Consider the following 18,695-nt stretch of genomic DNA (forward strand, 5'->3'; position numbering starts at 1 on the left):
CTCCCATGTAGGATACTATATCATACGACCCACATCAATAACTACGGTTTCTAGCGATGAGCCCTTTTACTCAGCTACCTTCTTCGGGCATCCACCTTTCTCATGAAAATCAATGCATTCAAACTTTGTTTAAATCAATCACATGCCATACTCTATAGGGTATCATCATACCCTACTTGCAAGCCATCAATATCACATTATTCTTCTCATTCAACCATTGTATTCAACATGAAGAACCTTCTCATTTTCAAGTCAAAATCATATCAATTCTCAAAATATTTCATGTCATGCTCTTCAAGATATTTTCAAACAATTTACATCATATGAAAATTTAAAACAAATTCACATCAAGAGAGGAAATTTCATATCATTCATGCTCTCAAGTTAACATCTTTTCAGAACACATGCATATACACATATCATATAGCAAATCACTTTGGGAGTAGTCCTAAGGGCCAAATCAATATCATAAAACGTTTAAAACATAATAATATTCATAATTTCAAAATCACCATTTGAAAACATGAATTTTTAAAGCCCATGAGATTTTTGAGATAACCCCACATACCTCTATATGCGCAAATTATAGGTACTTCTTGAAGCCTACGTTCTGGGGATTCCAAATATGCGATTAGTTTCTAAAACCCCCGGTTGAATCTTGAGTTTCTTGGGTTTTATTTTGAAACCCTAAGGAGAATCCTTGAGCACTTTTGATGAATGAAGGTGTATTTTGGGGTCTTTGGAACTGAATTTCGTGTTTAGGACTAAGTAAGGGTGGAAAAAGACCATTTTGCCCCAAAAATAGAGTGTTTAAGCCACTTGAAACCTTTACATAGGTGCCACCTATGCCATCGCCTATGTTTACATAGGCGCCGCCTAGGCTATCGCCTATGCTTTCCAGTGGCCATGTGCGATTGGTTAGGTGACGCATATTACTTTAAAAGGCCATAAATTTTGCTCGGGTGTTGGATTTTAGCAAAATTGGTATTGTTTGAAAGATAACTCGAAGACCTATCATTTGACACATAGTAGGTTCTCTAATTCGACATATACAGAGAGTTATAGTCGATGAAAGCTGACAAAAATTACAACGTTCACTAAAACTTAATCGATCAAAATAATTTCAACTCGTCCTTGAGTTGAAGGACCTCTATGGTCTAAATTCAAGCTTGAATAGATTCACATGCTACACAAATAATTAAAATACCGTATTGGCATAGGATTTATGGCTTTGGGATTTATCAACATATCAAAATCATGGTCTATATTATAGCTCAAAATGCAGGGCGTTACAATGATGACAATGGAAATATATGTTACAACTGATTTTATAGATAAATAGTTATGTTAATAGATAAAAGTGTTGAATGTGATTATAAAAATTGATGAATTTGGTAGAAAGTGATGATAACGCTTCTGTTAGAACAGTAGAAAAGCCCTTTAGATGGAAAAAATGAAAAATATTGCAGCAGACTGAAGGATGCTATGCTGCAGAATGATAAGTTTTGACAATGTTTATAAAGAAATGTTACCTCCCATATATCTTGATCAGTGTGCTCTGACAAGGGGTCAAGATTATATCTAACAGTACCGCTAAAAAGTGTAGGATCTTGTGGAATGATGGATAAAGAAGATTGAAGCTCAAGAATACCGATTGTTGAAATATTTAATCCATCAATGATCATCCTTACTTCTATTGGCTCTACCAAGAGAAACAAGGAACTAATAAGATTTTTTTTGCCACTACCTGTCCTTCCAATAATTCCAATTTTATATCCAACTTCAATTATACAGCTAATGCCTTGTAGAACTAGTGAAGCTTTTGGTTGATATCTAACTAGGAATATAAATTTTGTGTGATTTTTTTTCTACGTCGATGAATAAAGGAAGATAGAAAACTAATAAATTTGGATACTAACCTTTAAATCAAATTTGGATAATAACCTTTAAATCAATAATCTCCAGTTTACCAGTGTAAGGACAAGAAGGATCGGGTCTGTTGCCTTGTATTATTTCAGGCGGTTCACTAGGAATATGCATGGATTGCTCTAGTCTTCCTACTAAAATGATGTAGTTTTCTAGCATGCATTGGTTTTGGACTAAAGCAACTAGAAACAAATTTAAGGAAAGAGTGTACGACAAAGCCATACCAATATATCCTAAAAATCAAATGCCAAAGTCTCAGTATATGAATTGAACATTATTTTGTTCTAGTTTAGCTTCATGATGTAATGAACTTCATTACCTGAGTGAAAAGCTTTAAAGGGAATTAAAATCATAGCTAAGGCCGATGATGAAAGTACTATTGTACAAAGAATTTTTAGACATTAGATCGACCACTCAGTTGCTAAAAAGCTATGTAAAATACAATTGCATTTCTATCAACAAGGTGCATATATTTTATGCAAAAATGGTCCTTCTCCTCGAAAGCTCTTATAGTCATTCCTCCTGCTATGGCTTCAATAATATTGATATCAACTGATGACTTTGTTGTGCCATCAATTCTCATGAGTTCCTTTTCTGAAGCAAAGTAGAATCTTTGTATAGAACATCAAAATAATGGACTAAAAGTTTGAGCAGGCAGTCGATATAAGGACTAGTAATGAATCATGAGTAGGTAATATGTGCACTTGTAAAATCACTGTCATATAAATTATTGGTATAATAACAATCATGATTTGACATATGAGAGCATCCAATAGTCCTAAGCTGAAGTATGTGGTGAAGGTTAAGGCCAGGGTTCGCCATGTGCATGAATAAGGTTTTGAATCTCTTCACTAAAAAGAAGCAGCTGATCAAAGGAGGTTGACTGCATGATGTTCCCTTTGGACATTATCTTTTGACAAAATAAAAGTTTGTTAAATCCCATACTTGCATAAAAAAACATCTAAATAAGTGTGGCAAACAAGGTCGTCATAATGGAGAGAAAGTTTGAAATTATTAATTATAGGATCATCATGCATAGTAAGTGATATTAAGATATCCAAAATAGATTACTAACCTATATTGAATCTAATGTAGGAAGGAAATCTACTTGATGAGTCACAAGCAAGACTACCTTTCCAGAAAAAGCTCCCATGATATAATCCTAATAGCATTCCAAGTTAGCAATTTTACAAAATGTTTTAGGTCTTTAGTTTTTCAAAATGAATATTCTTACATTAAATAGAAAGGTTGAGGTATGTGCATAAACTATGCTAAATGGATTGTCCAATAGGTATATGTCAGAATCTTGATACAGTGCATGTGCCAGCTGAACTCGTTGCTTTTGTACCCAACTGGGGTTAACACCTCTTTATTCAATAATTATGTGTTCTCCAAAAGAAAGCATTTCAAGGTCCTTGACAAGAGAGCACCTTTCAAGTACTTCTTGGTATTTGATATGATCTATGGTAGAACCAAATATTATGTTTTCCCTTACTGTTCCTGTTTGAATCCATTAATTCTGAGAAATATATACCACTATTCCATGAACTTGAACCTGAATATTGAGAAGCCAATGAAACAGGTTTATCATTCATTGAGATCTAATTATTACAAAAAAATTTGACAGTTAAAATAGAATAAGAAGTCCACATAAAACTTACTAGGTGTAATACCCTTGCCTTTTATTAGCATGAAGTCATCTCAAGAATGGTAGAACTTGATTTGATATACAAATATATTTTTGTACACATGGTGTTTTTAATATTTTCCCGTTCTATCACATGGGAAATTGAATAAGATTTCCATCGATACCAATTTTATCAAAATCCGATGTCAGATGAGGAAGTTATGGCTGAGATGCAGAAAAAAAAAAATGCCCAGTAGCGATGGTACAGGTGATAGACCATCGAACAAGAAATAGACCATCGACCATGACCTTCCCATCGAGGCAGTGACTTAAATTTTTGGAAATGTACGATAGCAAGGTCCGATGGACCGTCGACCCAGCGATGGATCATCGTACCCTATCATTGCTCATTAGAAGTAAGTCCCAGTTCTATCTCAGTCTGACGGAGAGGTCCGACGAACCATCGCACCACACTGTCGGTTGACCTACTCAATTATTTTAAGTCATTTTAATAAGGTATTTTGATCATTTACCACTTGCCTATATATACCCAATTATATCCGATTTCAGCCATTTTTATCCATTATTATTTCACAACAACAATTAGTGTTTCTCTCAAGAATCAAACCCCAAGAACAAGAAACCCTAGGTGCTTTATTCCAAGCCAATAATTCAAGTTTTCCTCCATATAACATTAAGAACATCATCCCAGGTATGCATAGTATTCATTCATTGACTCATTTCATCCATGAAGCCCAAGAATCCTTTTTCTAACTTTAGGTTATGGATTTTCTTTATAATTTTAGGATTTGGGCTGCTCTTGTTCATGTTGATAAATGAGAAATTGAATTCTACTCCATGTTGGATGATAATTTCTACGTGGGTTTAATTACTTTAGATACAGATTCATGCAACCTTATGACTAAACCCTTGAATGATGTAACTAGAATTGAATCAAAATGTTTAATTGTTGTACAATGATGTTTACCTGTACCATGACAACCATATATTTGATTAAATTCTTAGATGAAGGAAAATTGCTTAACTAGCATGATATCATGAAATCCTCATGTGTGTACAAGCTTATGCCTATCACATGTTTGATGAAATGCTTCAATAAATATATTGTGGTGATTATTATGTATTCAAGTGAGTCATGTTTATTAGTTTCCTTCCATCGAGTCCTGGGGGTACTTGTACTTGAAATATTAGCTGTGTGACTAGAGCCATGTCATGTTTTCACGATACTCTCAGTCAAGCTATGAATCCTTAAACTTCACACAGTCGTATAACTCAAGAAATATCCATGACCTCATGTACTCAGTCAGTTGTTAGATAACAGTAATGTTCCGTCAGTCAGCGAAATTTAGTAACTCACTATGTTTATTTTAATAAATATGTTCAGTGTCTATTCAGATGGGAGTAGAAATTAGCATTGAGCAAACCTAAGGATGGGAACTCACCTGCAAGATTAGGGTGTGATTCTTAGAAGCAATCCTTGTGTTCCAGAACTACGTAGCTGGCATAGGTTGAGACATCTAACCTGTCAGCCTAGGGTTGATAAGGTGGCTTAACCTGTCAGTTTGGGGTTCCCACCGTTCTAATTTTGAGTACTTGCAAGTATAGGCTTGTCACAACTTGTCCTTATTAGTGGTGCAGTATTGATACCCTTCTAATTGGGGTTACAGATGTGACCCCAACGTAGCCATAATGGCATATTAGGGTTATGTTGGTTAAATAACTACTTCCCATAGTTTCAGTATCAGTCTCAGTAAAAGAACTCAAATAGTTCTTCAGTTTTTAAGACTATCAGATACAGTCAACTCAATAATAGTATGGAAACTCAGATAGTTCCATCAGATTCAAGACTTTTATCTACAGTTACTGATGTTATTAGTTATATTAGTTATCAGTATGTCATGGTATCAGTACCCAAATTCAGTTATTTTGTATTCAAGGTATCAGTGTAAGTTATTACGTCTCATGCATGTATTCTCACTCTTATGATTGTTAGTCATCTATTATTATCATTGTTCATGCATATGAACCCCATGCCTTTAGCCTACCTCACATACATACTAGTACATTCAATCGTAATAACACATTCGCACTATGGTGTCTTATACCATAGGTTTAGAGACACGAGCTTCAGAACAGCAGTAGATTCCAGCCTTAGTAGTCAGAGTTAGAAGTGAGTCCTTATCCTTCGATGAAATGATTATTTATTTATTATCCCATTAATTAGTTTATTTGTTGGAGTTAGTTAGGGACATGTCCCATCAACTCCTTACTCATTCAGACAGCCATGTTTAGAGGCTTTCCAGACTATTATGTTTTAGACTTCAATACTTTCTGTTTTGTTTTGGGTATTCTATTACCCCACCCAGATTTTATATTATTTATCTTATGTTCAGTATTGAACCTTATGGCCTTTCAGTACATGTTTTTGTATTATTATGTTATATTATACAGTGTACAGGTACAAATATCAGTCATAGATTTGCTTGTGGTCCTTCAGGGTCATGAGCACCATGTAGCATTCTGGGTACTAGATTCGGGGCATTACAAACTTGGTATTAGAGCCTAAGGTTCAACAGAGTCCTAGGAAGTTTGAAAGTCGCATTTAGTAGAGTCTTGTAAATGGATGTGTTGCGCGCCACATTTATGTGCAGGTGGCTATAAGATGTTTAGGAATTGTTTTCCTTCTTTCAGTATTCATTTCGTTCCAGTGAGCATAATCTCAAGTCAATCTCTCTGTCTAATCCGTTTCTTCTCTTTATTTCAGAATATGCCTCCCAAGAGAAGAAATCAGGCAGCCCCTCAGCCTAAAGAATCTTTAGGCGATCATGTTTCTCATGCAGAAGTCAGGGCTGCATTTACTACTATTGCTCAGTTTGTTGCTGCCTAGAATAAACGACTAGCTATTGTTATGACCAACCCAGTGGCCAACTCAACTGTATCTAGGATTTAGGACTTTACCCAAATAAATCCTCCAATCTTTCTTGGGTCTAAGACAGACAAGGACCCTCAGGAATTCCTAGATTAGGTGCAGAAGGTGACAGATATCATGGGGGTGACTACTATTGAGAGTGCTAAGCTAGCTGCATATAAATTGTAGGATGTGGCTCATACTTGATTCAAGCAGTGAAAGTCAGAAAAGGCAGATGATGCAGGGTCAGTTGAGTGGGAAGAGTTTACTTCCGCGTTTCTTGACAGATTCTTTCTTAGAGAAGCTAATGTGCAAAATTTTATCAACCTCAGTCAATTCAATATGACAGTGAAAGAGTATTCTCTTAAGTTTACTCAATTAGCCAAATATGCCCCTCGCGTGGTTGCAATTAGCTAGGCAATAATGAGTAAGTTCGTTTCAGGGGTAATTTATAGCATGGTAAATGAGTGCAAATCTGCCATGATAAATAGTGACATGACCTTAGCAAAACCTATGACCCATGCTCAGTAGATAGACGAGTAGAAAATTAAGATGAGGGAGAAGTAGAATAAGAGAGCAAAGACTGGTAGTTTCAACTTTGATCATCCCAAAACAAAAGGAGGAAACCGTTCTTATTTTTTCCTAATCTATCAATTCCAGCTCCATCTTAAGCCAGTGCTCCTGCTCTTAAGTTCAGATATAGAGTTCTCGGCCCTCAGTCTTAGGGGAAATATTAGCAGTGCTTGCACTTATCCTCTTTGTCAGACTTATGGTAAGAACTACAAGGGTGTTTGCAGATCTTGTAGTGATATGTGTTTTGGATGTGGCAAGCCAGGCTAAAGAGTTTGAGAGTGTCCTCAGACAGGTTCTTAGTGTCAGCAGAATTATTTTGTAGCTCAGTCCAATCACCCAAATTAGTAGGGCGCCACTTCTAGTCTACTAGTGGGCAATGCCCAAATAGACTTATGCTCTCTAGACCCGACAGGATTAGGAAAATTCTCCTAATGTAGTTACTGGTACGTTAAAGATCTTTCATGTGCATGTTTATGCTTTGCTAGATCCAGGAGCTTTTTTGTCTTTTGTTCTCCTTATATAGCAGGCGATTTTGGAATCAGTCCCAAAATTCTAGCAGATCCCTTTTCAGTCTCTATCCCAGTGGGTAAAACCATCATAGCCCAACGAGTATACAGGAACTCCCCGATTATGATATTTCAGAAAGTCACTTCAGTAGACTTAGTTGAATTAGAGATAACTAATTTTGATGTCATTCTTGGCATGGAATGGCTTTATTTCTTGCTATGCCACAGTCGACTATAGAAATAGAATAGTCCATTTTCAGTTCCTAAATGAACCCATACTAGAGTGGAAGGGTAGTGTATCAGCTTTTAAAGGTTAACTTATTTCCTACCTTCAGGCAAGGAAATTGATATCTAAGGGATGCGTCTATCATCTTATTCATGTTAAGGATTCTAGTTCCAAGACTCCCAGTCTTGAATCACTTCCAATTGTAAATGGGTATTCAGACGTTTTTCTCGAAGATCTTCCAAGAATTCCTCCCAAAAGGGAAATAGACTTTGGTATTGATATTCTCCCAGACACTGAGCCTATCTCTATTCTGCCATACATAATGGCACCAGAAGAACTTCAAGAATTGAAAGAATAGTTGAAAGATCTCTTAAATAAGGGATTCATCAAACCCAGTATTTCCCCATGGGGCACACTAGTTTTATTTGTGTGCAAGAAAGACGGTTCTCTCATGATATGTATTGATTATCGTCAACTCAATAAGGTGATGATTAAGAACAAGTATTCTCTTTCTAGAATCATGACTTGTTTGACCAACATCGAAGTGCTAGTTATTTCTCTAAGATGGACCTCAGATCCAGCTATCATCAGCTCAGAGCCAGAGAATATGACATTTCAAAAATAGCTTTCCGTATTCGGTATGGTTACTTCAAATTTCTAGTCATGTAATTTGGTATTACCAATGCCCCAGCCGCCTTCATGGACTTGATGAACCATGTGTTCAAGAAGTACTTGGACATGTTCATCATAGTCTTCATAGATGATATTCTAGTCTATTCTCGCTCTGAGCGAGATCATGCAGACCATTTCAGAATAGTACTTTAGACTTTCAGAGATCATCAATTATTTGCCAAATTCAGTAAGTACAAATTTTGGCTAAGGTCAGTAGCATTCCTTGGCCATGTTGTTTTTTATGATGGCATTAAAATAGATCCTCAAAAGACTGAAGTGGTAAGAAACTAGACTCGCTCTTTCTCTCCATCAAATATCAGGAGTTTCTTAGGTTTGGCTAGCTATTACAGATGGTTTATTAAAGGATTTTCTTCAATTGCATCCCCTATGTCCAAGTTGACTCAGAAAAAAGTCAAGTTTTAGTTGTCAGATCCTTGCAAGAAGAGTTTTCAGGAGTTGAAGACTCGACTCACCTCAGCTCTAGTTCTAGCATTACCTAATGGTTCAGATGGTTTTTTGGTGTATCTTAATGCATCTAGAGTGGGTTTGGGTTGTGTCCTCATTCATCATGGTAAGGTCATAACCTACTCCTCCAGAAAGCTTAAATCCCATGACAAGAATTATCCTACTCATGATGTAGAGCTAGCAGCCATAGTATTCGCCTTAAAGATTTTGAGTCATTACTTATATGGTGTTTATGTATATGTATTCATAGATCATAAGAGTCTTCAGTATGTATTTTTGCAGAAAGATCTCAATCTTTATCAGAGAAGGTAGGTAAATCTCTTGAAAGATTATAACATGAGTGTCCTTTATCATCTAGGCAAGGCTAACGTAGTGGCCGACGGTCTCAGTAGACTATCTATGGGTAGTGTTTCTCATGTTGAGATCAGTAAGAAGAAGTTAGCTCAGGAAGTCTATCATCTTGCCAGACTAAGCATTCACTTAGTCGATTTTTCAGAGGGTGGTGTATGTGTTCAGAGTAGTTCAAAATCATCTCTAGTTTCCGAGGTGAAAGAAAAGCAAGATAGAGGTCCCAACCTTGTCAAGTTGAAAGAGTCAGTCAAGAATCAGAAAATAGAGGTTTCCTTCTAAGGAGAATATGGTTTCCTTCGTTGTCAGGGTCATCTCTGTGTTCCTGGTATAGATGACTTAAGGCAGTGAATTCTCGCAGAAGAGCATAGTGTGTGCTACTTTATTTATCCAGGGGCTACTAAGATGTACCGCGACTGACAAGAGATCTATTGGTGGAGTGAGATAAAGAGAGATATTGTAGAGTTTATGGATAAGTGCTCCATATGTTAGTAGGTTAAGATCGAGCATCAGAAGCCTAGTGGTCCTATACAAGGGTTCATTATTCCTACTTGGAAGTGGGAATAAGTGAATATAGACTTCGTGATGGGTTTGCCCCAAACTCGTCATCAGCATGCTTTAGTCTGGGTCATTATAGACAAAATAACCAAATCATCTCATTTCCTTCCAGTTCATACCTCTTATTTAGCCGAGGATTATGCCAAACTCTACATCAAGGAGTTGTTCATATTGCAAGGTTTTTTATTGTCCATTATCTTAGACAGAGGTACCTAGTTCACCTCTCATTTTTGGAAATCATTCCAAAAGGGTCTTGGTACCCAGGTTCATCTTAGTACAGCCTTTCATCCTCAGACAGATGGTTAAGAAGAAGGGACCATCCAAACTCTAGAAGATATGCTAAGAGCGTGCGCAATTGATTTCAAGGGTAGTTAGGATGACCACTTGCCTTTGATTGAGTTTGCATATAATAATGCTATCATTCCAGTATCCAGATGGCTCCGTTCAAAGCTCTCTATAGTAGGAGATGTAGATCTCCGATTGGTTGGTTCGATGTTAGTGAGGCCTTAGTTATAGGGCCTGACTTAGTATTTGACACCTTAGAGAAAGTCCAGTTAATCGGGGAAAGACTCTGGGCTGCTTAGAGCCAACAGAAGTCTTATGTAGATGTTTGTATAAAATATCTTGAGTTTGAGACTGGTGATTATGTCTACCTAAAGATCTCTCCTATGAAGGGAGTAAAGAGATTCAGCAAGAAGGGAAAACTCAGTCCTTGATATGTCAGTCCCTTTAAGATTCTCAGTTGCTTTGGCAAGGTAGCATATAAGCTCGAATTGCCTTTATATCTAGCCTCAGTTCATCCAGTCTTTCATTTCTCTTTGCTCAAGAAGTACATAGGTGACCCGTCAGTTGTAGTCCCTATTCAGAGCATATATGTTCAAAATAAACTCTCTTATGAAGAGATCCCAGTCAAAATCCTAGACTATCAGACTCGTAGATTGAGGAACAAAGAAGTCCCTCTAGTTAAAGTTCTTTGGCAAAATCAGTTCGTTAAGGGAGGTACTTCAAAAGTAGAAGAAGATATACGTACCAAGTATTCTCACCTCTTCCCTGCCAACTCAGATCAATCTCAAGGTAATAGTTCTCCTTATGCTTACTCAGTTTCAGCTTCAGTGTTCGTCATAAACTTGGTATCAAATACCATTGCATACTCAGTCATACATTCATGTATCAGTTTAGTTACATAATTATGCATCAAACATGCATTCTCATGGTGATAAAACTTAGTTCCTCAGAACACTAAGTCATGCATTCATGAATCAGTTACATATGCCTCAGATATGGATGTTCAGTATGTTATGTTTAGCTTATTAGTCCTGTCAGTCATGAGATCATGTTTTAGTCATTCATGTTTAGTTCATATTTAGCTTATTGCTTTCCCAATCAGTCAGTCTTATTGGAGGATGAATGTCCTCAATAGGGAGATATTGTAACACCCATACCTTTTCTTATCTTGAAGTCATCTCAAGAATGGGAAAACTTTCTTTGATATACAAATTCATTTTTATACAAGTGGAATTTTTAATATTTTCCCTTTCTATCACGTGGAAAATTAAATATGCTTTCCATCGATACCAATTTCATCAAAATCCGGTGTCAGGTGAGGAAGTTATGGCCGAGATACGGAAAGTAGAAAAATCACCCAGGTGTGACGGTATGGGCTACGGATCATCGGACAAGCGGCGGACCATCAAACATGACTGTTGCATCGAGTAGTGACTTAACTTTCTGGAAATGTACAACAACAAGGTCCGACAGACCATCAATGCAATGACGGACCATCACACCCCACCGTCACTCATTGGCAGTAAGTCCTAGTTCCTTCTCAGTCCGATAGAGAGATTGGATGGACCGTCGTACCCCACCATCGGATGATCTACTTAGTTATTTTAAGTAATTTTAACAAGGTATTTTGGTCATTTACCACCTTCCTATATATACCCAATTATATCCGATTTCATTTATTTTATCCATTATTATTTCACAACAACAGTTAAGGTTTTTCTCAAGGATCAATCCTCAAGAACAAGAAACCCTAGGTGCTTGATTCCAAGCCAATAATTCAAGTTTTCCTCTATAGAACATCAAGAACATCATCCCAGGTAAGCATAGTGTTCATTCATGGACTCTTTTTGTCCATGAAGCCCAAGAATCCCTTTTCCAACTTCAAGTTATGGATTTTCTTTATGATTTCATGATTTGGGCTTCTCTTGTTCATGTTGATAAATGAGATATTGAATTCTACTCCATATTGGGTGATAATTTCTATGTGGGTTTAATTATTTTAGATATAGATTCATACAACCTTATGACTAAACCTTTGAATGATAAAACTAGAATTGAATCAAAATATTTAATTGTTGTACAATGATATTTACCTGTACCATGCCTACCATATGTTTGATTAAATGCTTAGATAAAGGAAAATTGCTTTACTATCATGATATCATGAAATCTCCATGTGTGTACAAGTTTATGCCTATCACATGTTTGATGAAATGCTTCAATAAATTTATTAGGGTAATTGTTATGTATTCAAGTGAGTCATGTTTTTTAGTTTCCTTCCATCGAGTCCTGGGGGTACTTGTACCCAAAATATTAGTTGTGTGCCTAGATCCATGTCATGTTTTCATGATACTCTCAGTCAAGCTATGAATCCTTAGACTTCACACGGTCGTATGACTCAAAAAATCACCTTGATCTCTTGTACTTAGTGAATTGTCATATATCCGTAGTGTTTTGTCAGTTAACAAAATTTAGTAACTAAATCCATTTTCAGTTCAATAAATCATGTTCAGTGTCCATTCAGATGGGAGTAGAAATTAGCATCGAGCAAACCTAAGGATGGGAATTCCCCTGCAATATTAGGGTGTGATTCTTAGAAGCAATCCTTGTGTTCCAGAACTATGTAGCTAGCATAGGTTGAGACATCTAACCTATTAGTCTAGGGTTGATAAGGTGGCTTAATCTGTCAGTTTGGGGTTCCCACCATTCTAATTTTGAGTAACTGCCAGTATAGGCTCGTCACAGTTGTTCTAACTAGTGGCGCGGTATTGACACCCTTCCAATTAGGGTTACCTATTAGACCCCAATGCAACCATAATGGCTCATTAGGGTCATTTCAATTAAATAACTACTTCACACAGTTTCAGTATCAGTATCAGTAAAAAAATTCAGATAGTTCTTCAGTTTTGCAGCACTGTCAAATACAGTCAACACAGTTACATTACAAAAACTCAGATAGTTCCATCAGATTCAGGACTATTAGCTATAGTCACTTATGTTATCAGTTATATCAGTTATCTATATGTCATGATATCATTACCCAGATTCAATTATTGTATATTCATGATATCAGTGTTTGTTATTACGTCTCATGCATGTATTCTTACGCTCATGATAGTTAGTCAGCTATTATTATCATTGTTCATGCATATGAACCCCATGCCTTTAGCCTACCTTATATGTATACCAGTACATTCATTCGTGCTGACGCATTCATGCTATGGTGTCTTATACCATAGGTTCAGAGACACAAGCACCAGAACAGCAGTAGATTCTAGCCTCAGCAATCAGAGTTAGAAGTGAGTCCTTATCCTTCAAGGACATGATTATTTCTCTATTATTTCATTAATTAGTTTATTAGTTGGAGTTAGTTGGAAACATGTCCCATCAACTCCATATTCATTCAGACAGTCATGTGTAGAGGTTTTCTAGACTATTACATTTTAGACTTTAGTACTTTTAGTTTTGTTTTGGGTGTTCTATTATCCCACCCAGATGTTATATTATTCAGCTTACATTCAGTATTGAACCTTATGGCCTTTTAATATATATTTCCATATTATTATGTTATATTATACAGTGTACAGGTACAGATATCCATCATGGGTTTGCTTGTGGTCCTTCGGGATCATGAGCACCATGTATCATTTTAGGTACCAAATTCGGGGCGTTACACTAGGCCATCAACATATGGAACCTCCTTGAGGATTGCAGCTAAAAGAGTTGATTTACTAGAACCAACCTCTCTACAGATGGCTAGTTTTTCCCTTGTTTAATGTAAAGCTTTACACTTTACACTGCAGAAATAGGAGAACTTGCTACCCATGATATCCCATTGGACTTGATGATTATGGAAGACTCAAGTTTATTTCCCCTGTACTTCTACTCAATACATCTATTTTGCAACTCGAAAGCCTCAAGAAATTCTATAATTTGAGATAAGGAGACTTTTGCTTCTATGAATACTCCAAGAATATCAAGAACTGAACTAACAGGTTCTGGAATGATTCATAAAGTGGTAAGGAATGTGAAAACATTATAGGTATAAAGAGGTACTTTGAGTAAGTAGCAAGACCCGAAAGTAACTGCGGATACAATGATTGGTGTTGACCAAAACAAAACCAGGTAATAGCCTTTCTGGATCTGCACTGCTGATAACCATCAATATTTTTCTTATTTTAGTTTTTCAATGGAAATCTTAAAATGTTTTTCCAATGAGTACAACTTCAACACTTTCATACTAATAAGGGGTTCTGCTATAGCCTTTAGAATTCTGTCTTGTGCAACAATAAGCTCTGTCAAGTATATGTTCTAATGTTTGGCAACAGGAGAATTTCCTAGCACACTTGCTACAACTAATAGTAGAGCTGGTACGTTAGCCAGTCCCACAGCATAATAAATTATGACTAATGCAATGCATATATGAATGCATCTTGTGCATAATTGATAAAACCAATATGGAAATTCACCAACTTTAAAGGTATGAAATGTGGAATAGTTTATTATCTCACCAAGTGAATGAGTATTCTTTGCCGCATTTGAAAGGCGGATTTACTTATCATAGATGGCTACAGTTAGCAAAGATTTAACTTGAAGGCCTATTAATCTAGTCCTGAAAAACCATTTCCTCTCTGCTAATTATTCTATGCATTTAGAAATAAGGGTTTCCCCTGCTAGCACATAACCTTCATATTTGAAAGCTCCCTTTCCTTTGGCCACTTCAATGAAGGCATAAAGAAATAAAGGCCCTATTGACACCATCACTATCTTTATCAGAGCGAAGAATCCAAATACCACAATGATTTCCATTAATAGAAGACTATCGCTAAAAATATAGAAGCTAACAAAATAAGGTTTTATGCATCCAAAATCACTAGACTCTTACGAAAAACCCAAGAGAGCAGTGCAAAAATTATGACTGGATTTGGAATGTTTATCGTGCAACATAAACATTAACAGTAGCATTCGAAACCCTCTGTTATGGTTGTGTTCCCTATTTTGGATCCACAATAGGCAAATCATGTTTTATCATAAACATAAAAATTGTAAATCTATAGATTGTAAATCTCTATGTTATCTTTCTTAAAATTCATGACCCACAAGCTTAGTTTACCATAATGATTTAGAGAGACAAATTTTATCAAAGAATAAACAATGATGAATAAACAGAAGGTAATGACTCTTGGTACATATGATAATGACTCATCCCCAATCACAACGACGAATAAATATAAGATAAATGGTGGTTTTATGCTAGAGTTACTGACAACATTCTCAAGTACCAAATTTATCAAAAAGTAATCATAGTATTCAAGAGTTAGACATACCCAAAACAATATAAACAAAATTGTACCAAACCAAATGAAAAAGACACCAGGTTTCATTGAAACTAATGCAAACTAACACCAGATTTATGATAAAACACAAAACAAGTTGGAGAGGAAAAACAAAGTAAAGTAGAGCTCACCATAGGGAATTGAGTGTCAGGAATTTTGAACACGTGAATCCTACTATCAATCAAAGCAACTAGCTAGATCAAAGTTCACACAGTGAGAAGCTAAAAATTTCATGCACAGTGAGAAGAGAAAATTGAGGTGCAAATTAGGGCTAATTTTGTTAAAAAGATAATGTTAAATGAATTTTATTTTAATTAAAAAATTTACTAGAGTTTTTGCGTGTAATACCCCGATCATTCCTTAAGCCTAAATCTGTCTTTTTGAATGGATATGTATAACTTCTAAAGTGATTGATGTTTAAACCATGTTGTATTTCTGTAATTTCCACTTTTTTCATGTAGAGCATTGAATAAGCTTTCCATCGATACTAATTTCATAAAAATCTAACATCGGACGAAGGAGTTATGGCCGTTTTACTAAACGGTATCAGAACGCCCAGGTTTGACGATAGACTTGGCGGACCATCAGGTCCCTGGTGGCACATCAAGTGTCCCATCAAGCCAAGGCAGTAACCTTATTTTTGGGCCATTGTGTGATGGCCTGGTTGGTGGACCGTCAACAAGTTGACGGACCGTCAAATGGGTCCATCAGGCCAAGATAGAATGTCCCATTCCTGGGCCTCGAGTGACAGACGACTTGGTAGATCATCACACCCTTTGATAGACCGTCACTCTGACCATCACTCCGAGGTAGAACGTTCCAGATTTGTCACTTGAGTGACGGACGACCTGGTGGACCGTCAGCTTATTTGATGGACCGTCAGATCGACCGTCCAGGCCCCGATCTGCAATTTTCAAATTTTTCAAAAGGGTATTTTGGTCATTTTCGCTCCTTATGGCCCTATATATATATATATATATATATATATATATATATATATATATATATAAGTAGATAAGAGGAGATTATTTTCTCTCTTTTCTCCTTTCCTCTTCCAAGAAACATCTAGAGATTAGGGTTTCTTCTAAAACCCAAAAATCCAATCTTCTTCCAAATAAATTCAAGAATCCTCCATAGTGATTCAAAGTGATTCAATAATTAAGTTCCCCAAGTCAAAGGCATCAAGAATCTTGGTCTCAAAGTGTAAGGAAGAAGTTTCAAACAAGTTTCTACATCTCCAAAAAAATCAAAATCCAAGGTATGTGGGGTTTGAAGAAGAACACTCCTTTTGTTCTTGTGCCTAAAGATTTACTTTCTATTATTGATTTACATGATATTGCAAGTGGGTTTACACCCAAATTTCTCTATTATTGATTTACGAGATTTGAGTTGAATAAGTTTGATATTTATGAATATTTCACCATCATATTTCTTAAATTGAGAATTTATTCCATGAGTCGTATATTATCATTATGTATTGATGATTTCTAATCAATTTAAGTCAAGTTCCATGAGTTGAATAATTTTATTACTAATTGATGATTTTTGAATGATTTGAGACAAGTGTCATGAGTTATGCCTTTCCATGAGAAATTCAACTATTGAATGTATATTGATATGTGAAATTGAGAGGCAAGAATGAGTCTTATGGTGTTTTCATGAAGTTGTTGATATTTGAAATGATTTGATAAACAAATGTACTTGATATTGAAAAAGCTTGTGTTGAGTTGAGTCGAGTTAGGAATCCACAAGATGTTTATAATTTTTAGATGAGATATATATTTATGTTTTGGTCTTTATAATAGAACCATGAGTTGATATTGATAGAGGTGGATTTCCTAACACGTTCTGAGCTGAGTCTAGGAGGAGTATTTAGTACCGAGTGGGAAATTTGGTATTTTCCCCAAAACTACGTGTCACCGTAGGATTGATGTTGATAATTGTGGGCCAAAGGCCGAGTATGAGATTGTGAAGATGAGATTGAGGTTGTACTCCTTGGCAAGAGTACAACACCCCTGCCAATGTTGGGTTCTCTCCTTATGAGGGCAAAATGTTGGACTCCATACGGCTCACATGGTGTAGTCATGTCGGTTATAAGAAACTCCCACGTCCATAATGATTTAAGTCTCTTGAGTTACTGAGTCACTCTAAGTCATGAGTTAAAGAGTTTGAGTTGAGATAAATGATTTACGAGATTTATGAAGCATGTATTACTACTGATGATTTATGAGAAAAATGTTTCAGATAATTCAAGCAAAGAGAATCATCATGGTCAGCATGTATGATTTTCTTATACATTTATGATATTATTTAAATGTTGCATCCAGCCCCGCATACTCAGTACATTCCCAAGTACTGAATCCCATACTCTTTAGTATTCTATATTTCATCATGATATAGGTTCAGGTGCTCAGTCTCAGCAGCGACAGTGATTTTCGAGTATCTTCTTCTACATCTCTGTAGTTGGTGAGTCCTCATGGTTCGAGGACGTGTATCTCTCATTTTGTCTTGCTGATAGATGGTCATTTTTTTTAGTTCAGTACGAGTCAGTTGGGGATCTATCCCAAGGTCTCCTCAGTCTTATGTAGTAGAGGCTTTGTCAGATTAGTGTGCCAGTATGTACAGGATCTCAGTATTTTGGTTGTACAGGACATTATTATTTTGTATCTAAGCATGGTCATGACATACTTATTCCTCTTTATCTTAGCATGATTGTGTTACAGTGAGTTCTGAAAGTGATGACAGGCTTAGAGGGTTAGCTTGAGGCCACGTGTTACCTTAAGCACCGTGTGACGTCTTGGGATGGGTTCTTGGGGCATTACATTGCTGTATTTCTTTACCACTTAAGATTCTAAATTATTAAAGACCAGTTAAATTTTTTTAGGAACAAATTTTATACCTTCGCAATAAATCGCACAATTAGGGATGGGAATATAATCTCGTCTCAATAAATATATTTTTAGAGAAGAGATTATATTACGGTCCCTAAATGTTGGTCTTAAATAGACCTTTTTTTGCAGTGCTTTATGGGGATTATACATATGGACAGATTCAAATCATTCAAAAGCTTTACGGAAGGGCAAGACCTAAATTTGCTTGCATTTGGATTCTTTGTTGAGGTAGGTTATGGTTTAATTAGAGTTTAGACTCGATTAAATTGTGTGTATGCTCCTAAATTTAATGTTTGTTGATTGGTATTTATACATGCTTGAAATTGATGATAGTTTGATTTTGAGATTTGTGT

At 36.1% G+C, this 18,695-nt stretch overlaps 1 pseudogene; it reads right to left on the reverse strand.

The window, feature by feature from the left end:
• Positions 1-15,499, reverse strand: part of LOC107855227 — a 95,261-nt pseudogene extending 79,762 nt beyond the window's left edge.
• Between the last annotated feature and the right edge of the window lie 3,196 nt (positions 15,500-18,695).

Source organism: Capsicum annuum, chromosome 10 (genome assembly GCF_002878395.1).
Source record: "Capsicum annuum cultivar UCD-10X-F1 chromosome 10, UCD10Xv1.1, whole genome shotgun sequence".
NCBI lineage: Eukaryota > Viridiplantae > Streptophyta > Magnoliopsida > Solanales > Solanaceae > Capsicum > Capsicum annuum.